Source organism: Empidonax traillii, unplaced genomic scaffold, assembly GCF_003031625.1.
Source record: "Empidonax traillii isolate 1590-97213 ecotype Southwest subspecies unplaced genomic scaffold, ASM303162v1 scaffold153:size895095, whole genome shotgun sequence".
NCBI lineage: Eukaryota > Metazoa > Chordata > Aves > Passeriformes > Tyrannidae > Empidonax > Empidonax traillii.
Genome location: NW_020955346.1, coordinates 33376 through 40617, shown reverse-complemented (window position 1 = coordinate 40617; position 7242 = coordinate 33376).

The window sequence follows — 7242 nt, the reverse complement described above, 5'->3', positions numbered from 1 at the left end:
AGATATTTTTAGTTCAGCCTTTAGTCTGAGCTTTCTTACCCAGACCTTGGTCCTCCATCTAAGAGAGATGAGATTCTCCCAACAGATTTTAAATTACCATACAGGCTAAAATGATCATCTTTCCAATAAAAAAATTATTAAAAATCTTGGGAAATAAACCAGATTCTGAAACGTCTGCACAATTCAGTGTAATTTCACTGATTTAAATTATTGACAAAAATATATACTATCTAAGGAGGCTCCATATGTCTGTGTTTCTATTTATATTAGAATGGTTACCCAGAATAGAAAAATTATTTATACTTAGAAAAATATTACATCTGAGCAGAGAACAAATTTAATTTTCATCTAATTACCAAATTCAGTTAACATCTTCTTTAGCATCAGCTAAACTAGGAAGCTCACAATCCATTAGAGGAATAACCCTTTTTGTATGCTGAACTGGCCACTGCATTGTTCCCCTCATCAGCTAGTGAAAAACCAGTTTGGCAACAAAGAGGCTGATGGGCTCTTGTAACTAAAGCCCGGGGGTGTGTCCAGTGGCCAAATTAAAAAAGCCTGAGAAGTGAGAAGATAATCAAAACAAAGGGTTTTCTGAGGGCTGTACCTTCCCAAAAAAGCAACAAGGGGAAAATTACATTAATGCTTTCCTGTTCTGCAACTGCTCCCATGAACGAGCAGATTGCAAGGCTGATTTCTCCTTATTTTACCACCTAACACTGTACATAGCAGGGCAGTGGTCCGGGTCCGCTCTGAACGGCCAAAAACATGTCCTGTGAGGATGTAGAGGACATTCCTGTGAGGATGTAGAGGACATTCCAGTGTAGGACATTCCTACACTGAGTACAAGGGGAGGAGAGAGGCAATTCTCCTTTAAGTAATACAAAAGTTAAGAGGGTCCTTGGTCAAGGTACTCTAATTTGGTTTGTAGGGAGGAGTGTAAAATGGATGGAGATTTTGTTACTGTAGAGACAAGACACTGCGACCCCTGTGGGCAACAGATGAAATGGGAAGAGATAAGTGAAACTGCAAAAAAAAAAAAAAAAAAAAATGTGGACACCTCAAGGAGAGGAAGAGACCAGACAAGTAAGAAGTCCCCATGCCTGCGACGAAAGAGGATTCTTGGCTAAGGGCATAAACCAGCGGCTATCTTAGCCTTGCCAGCGCTCACATATCTGTCATTTGCAGATTGTTTCCTAATAGGTATGACTGGCAATACTTCCCAAAGGTAAAGTAAGTATCAGTCCTTTGGGATTCTCCCCCCCACACTCCAGCTCCTCCCAGATCTGATGCACCAAAATAGCACTGAACTGCACTTTCATTTTCCCTGACTTGGTAGTCTGCCACCATACAGCACATTCCTTTTACGGCAGTGAGTTTATAACTACAATGGTCATAAACTATTCTTCTATGTGTCTTTTCCAAGAATCGTGATCCTTCCAACATCTTGAAAAATTTCTCATCTTTTCCATTCCAGGCAGTCCTCTCCAGGACAGTGGTAAAGATTTAATTGCTTCTGGTGCTCAGATGATGAGATACAAGTGTTCTGGAAATAACCTTTTAATTTAACAATTCCTACTGGCAAGCCCCAAAGCTTTTTGTGCTGCTCTCAAATAAAGGCTTCATTATCAGCACTAGAAGAAAAGAAAAAAACACAAATTTTAAAAACTTCTGGGTTATTGCTGTGAATAGAATTACCCAAGGAGCACCCCAGCTCTTGAAGACATGAAACCCATTTTTGTTATGAGGTCGATTTGTGTAGGTGTGTCTCCCTCTCCACTAATATTTGCAGAGCAGAGATAACGAGCTTTCTATTCTGTCTGTTTTTAAGTTGGGACAAATCCCATGCATCATTTACCAGAAGGTTAAATACAACTTTCTTTTATAGGAGTGAACAGAAGCCATTCAATAGAAATTTCTATTCTGCTTTTATGAAACACTTTTTTGTATTAGTTTTCACTTCTCAATGAAAAAAAATTTACTAATTTTGAAGATAAAACAAACACATTATTTGGAATTGGCATTCTTTTAAATTGTGTTACTCTGTAACTCAGTAGACTTCTTGCTCATCTTATAAAACCTGTTTGCCTGGGTAACGATACACAATAGATACGTGATATAAGCAGTTCCTCTTAGGTAGAGTATCTCACACAAATGCAGTATAGAGAAAGCCTCCAGCTAACTAGTATGACTCAACAGGACTTCCAACATTACACAACAAAAAAGTACACTCTTTTCAAAAGAGCATTGTCTCACTTGTTCTTAAAATGAGATGAGTGAAAAGCAGCCCTGCATGGTTTGCTGAGCATGCACTTCTGACCCGCACAGCACAGACAGGCTGCGGTGTGTGAAGGGTGCAGCCACTTCCACTGCACAGAGAGGCTGAATTCTCAAACATTGCAGACCAGTTAAATTTGATGACCCTCTTTTATGAGGCACTGTAAGGAAATGTAGGAGTGACACTTACTAGTTCACTGAAGGAGACAAGGTCCCTGAACACATCAGAGCTAAAACAGTTGTGATTTCAGCTGTGGTTTTGCCCTCCAGTTTAATGAGCTCTCAGAGTAAAATCTGTATCAGAGAATAAAAAACCCCAACTCACACTACCACAGAAGCAAATTAAAGCACCCTCAATGGATGCCGTGGGGTTATTATAGCTTTACATAGGAAATTATCAACAATCAGTGCGTCTATGGCCAGCAGATTTTTAAGATATTTAAAACTCTTTTTATTGAAAAAGTGGTTGATGCTAGTATCTATCTACATGTATATGCACATAATGTGCATATACATGCATATACATGCATAAGATGCCATGTACCCTACCAGGAAGATAAACTACCAGTGCAAAAGACACGTGTCTTGTCTGTGTCATTTCATTCTGCATTCAATTCTTCAGTACAAACCACTTGAAAGCTGAACCATCTCCCTGTATATTTATAATGTACTACTTGAGAAAATACAACTTTTAGATCAGACTCTGAGTGTTTATTATTTTGTAGAAAAGTTTGTAAGTAAATAGTAGGTTTTATAAAATTTAGTTACGATCTGTCAGGTGGCGTAAGTTCATTTCAGACCAGTTCAGGTTGGTGATTTCTTTTTTTACAGTCCCAGCAGCTAGAAAAGCATTTCGAGTTAAAGACATCATAGCTGCCACTTTCTTCCCAGCAGTCTCCCTTACAAGGAAATTTTCTACGTGGCTTTCTCAGCAAACCAGTACCACTCATCACCACCGAGCGGTGCCAGCTGCCTTTCGTACAGCCACACGCTGCACAGCCCCGTGAGTTGTCCTTCAAACATCCTCAGCACAAACAGGTCTTCGCTACGTCAACAGAATGAAAGCACCCTTAAAAAATGTACCTTTGATCACACAGATAGTGTCACGACGGCATACAGAGCAGCCTTATGAATATACAAGTAAACCTCAGCCTTTTATCCAAAAATATTTTTTTTAATTATAGCATATAGAAATTCTGACACCGCACAAATAATAATAATAATAATAATAATAATAATAATAATAATAAAAGAATGGCTCTCACACACTGTAATAGTAACACTAATTATCCAAAAACCAAAGAACCTATATGCAGTTGAAAAAAACCACAAAAACATCTAATCCATACCAAAATAAAATTCCAACAAGTAAAACAGAAACTCCTAAGTCTTTTCTTGTCAAAGGTGCACTTTAATTTTTATGAATAACAGTGAGAAGACATTACAACTAGTAAGGAAAGAGTATTTGTCTTTAAATCTTCTTTGAACTTACAGTACAATCAGATGAGTGAATACTGAATGTCAATAACTGAAAAATGAGAGAGCAAGCAAAACTATTTCTCTCCTAACAACAATAAATTTGATTGTAATATAAAGATTATTTTATTTTAAACCACTATCCAAGGTGGACTAATTTAACAAAGATTTTTATTTAAATTTCTGTAACACCATTTTCGTAAAACAAATCTTCACTTGGGCTACCATTAAGTATGTTGATTAGCTAAAAATATGTAACTTTAAACAAAATTTTCTGCCATTTAATAACCAGGATTATAAGTACATTTACCTGTACTTAGGTAATTACATGAATAAAAAAATGTATTCAAGACTCTCCTTCTTCCAGAGAAAATGTCATAGGATCATAGGATCACAGAATGGTTTGTGTTAGAAGGGACTTTAAAGATCTAGTTCCACCCCCCCACACCTCCCCCTACTGAGGACAGGGACACCTTCCGCTAGACCGGGTTGCTCAAAGCCCCATCCAACCTGGCCTTGAACACTTGTAGGCATGTGGCATCCACAGCTTCTCTGGGCAATCTGTTCCAGTACCTTCCCACCCTTACAGTAAAGAATTTCTTCGTAATTCCTGATCTAAACCTGTCCCCTTTCTGTTTGAAGCCATTCCTCACTGTCCTACCACTACAGGCCTTTATTAAAAGTCCTCCTCCAGCTTTCTTATAGCCCACTTTAGGTACTGGAAGGCTGCTCTAAGGTCTTCCTGGAGCCTTTTCTTCTCCAGGCTGAACAACTCTAGCACTCTCAGCCTGTATTCATAGGAGAGGTGCTCCAGCCTCTGAATATCTTCCAAAGACAAACTCTTTTCAATGAAAAATATTACACGGAATCTGCATGAGCTGAATTGTGACTTTCATTCCAGTGCAGTCTAAAAATGCACAAACATAGCTTTTTTTTTTTTTTTAATTAGCTAAATAAATTTACATTGTATGTACAGCACAAGGATTTGCACCTTTAGGCATCCTAAAGCTATTTTTCAACTCATGAACAAAAGAAGTATCAATTCTAGCAAAACATACTACTTCCAAACCTGCTTCAATTATTTCTCTTTAATTCTCTCTCAAGTGTCCAGAATACAAAGGTGTCTCTGCTACCTTTTCTAAATGACTGAAAAATATTTATTAAATTTTACATATTTGTCAATCCACATTCCCCAGCCATGCATTCAAAAGACAAAAACACTCATCCTATACCCCTCCAGCTGGACTTGCAGTAACCATGCAAAATCTTTTCTGCAGGGCAAAAGGTACTTACCTTGGGAAAAAAAACCACAAAACAACAAAACGTAAATACTTTCTCCTGGTCTGTTAAAGCAAACTTACAACAGTGCCCCGCAGTCCCACGTGGAGCCGCCCTAGACATGCACCCCAGTGCTGGCCATGCCGGTGCACCTGGCTCACGGGGTGGGCACGTCAATCACTATGGCTTGACTGGTTTGGAGGAGATCATAGGGGAACAAGGCAGACACCAAGTTCATTCTCCTCTTCCCTCAGCCTTTTGCTAGTTTCAAGGCTTTGTAGTTCAGCTTCCCTGCTGGATCAGTATTCTAAGATAAATGCTGATGTTTTCTTTGCATAATCTGTCCTTAAAAGTGATATCTGTTCCACTTCCTTCAGCAGAGGCAGCAGCAAGCACCTACAGGTAGCCCACTCTCCCCCCGCCACAGCCTGCTGTCAGGAACTTCATTAAGCATTGCCCCAAAATGCAGTTTGTTTCTGTCCTACTTGGACTCGCACTCCAAAAAAGGAAATCTTGCACTTAAATCATCGGGGTCCCTCTTTCCCTTCTTGGTCCTTACATTTCACACCACTCTCAGTGAGACACCAGAAACTCCTCAGCAACTCAGCCATGCCCCCACAGCATCCTCAATCCTCAGCACAGGACCAATTCTTCAGCACATCTCTGCGCAAGCACGTGAGCCTGCAGCACCCCAATCAAGATAAAACCATAAAGGACATCAAGCTCTATGTCAACTTTAAGGATTTTTGAAACAATAACTACTGGTTAGAATTCTAACATTTGCTTAATATGTTATTGTTAGAGCGCTGCTATGTATGTACAGAAAGACTGAAAATCTCTTACAGTTATCTAGACGTTTGGAAATTCTATGTAGTTGCCAGGCAAAACAAGTAAGAAAATTAATAAACCATAAGCTACAATCAGTTAAGCAAATTTGCAAAGTTTGCCACTTGCAATACAAAGAAAACAAAACATGCACACTGGATTATCAGGTTGGAAATAGGCTGACTGCCCAGATGACCTTCCATGGCAGTATAGCTGAGGGACTTTTTTAAAAAAACAGCAGAGGCAGTAATCTGAAAAAGTTGCAGTGACTAATTTCAAACCATTGAAATCTGATGCACAGACCTTGCTCTGCACACAAACTGTCAACGGAGCTGCCAAAGCTGCATTTTTTTAAGAGAGATCTTTTTCAAAGTCTATCAAGCTTTCAGTCTCACTCTCAGGAACTCACTTCAGGTGCTTTAGCTGGATAGATATGAGACTAGCAGAAATTAGGCACAGTAATGTTGAATTACTGTATTCCTGGCTGATGGATCCAGGTCCTGATGATCTTGTGGTCCTGCAACCTTTCCCTGAGGTTGCTCTTCCTCTTCTGACAGATTAGGAAATTTATCCTATAGTGTCTGGGAAATAGGGTGGGGCAATCATCCAGAAAAGAGCATGCACCTTGGAGGATTTTTGAAAGGCTTCTGCCTTTATAAAAACTCAAGAGTAAGATACCAATGTCCATTTTTAAAAAGGGAGGAAAAAATGACTGATGAATTACACAGCCATAAGCCTATCTTCAACACCCAGAAAGCTTTTAAAACAAGTATTACTAAAAAATTCATAAACAGGCAATGAAAATGAAAAAGCAAAAAGTCACCATGACGAACATGCCAAAATATAACCCCATCAACCAATGTAATTTCCTTCTGTCATTCTATTTTACAGGCAGGATAAAAGCAGTAAATCAAAGAGATCTCAAATATGAAATATTTTTTGTCAGAGCAAACTGGAAAAACACCTTCATTTTGGATCAAGGTCCTCTATCACAGGTCCAGAGCTGCTTGAATAAACACACTCATTCAGTGCTTCTCCTGCTGACCAGGGCCAAACCCCAGCAATAGTCCTGGCAAATCTGCAGACAGCAACCTGCAAAGAGTGTCAAACACCCTGAAGAGCTGAGCAGATGGTCTTAATAAATTGGAAAAATGGTCAAAATCATCAAAATGAAATTAAATACAGCCAAGTACAAAGAATCATGTTTGAACCTTAAAAGAAATCTTCACATGCACAAAACAACCAAAAGGAAGACTACCAGACCAGCAGCAGTACTGCAGAAAAGCATGTCAAGGTTACTGCGACAATAAATTGAGGCAACAGTGTGAAACTATTTAAAAAAAAAAAAAAAAAAAAAAAAAAAAAAAAAAAAAAAAAAAAAAAAAA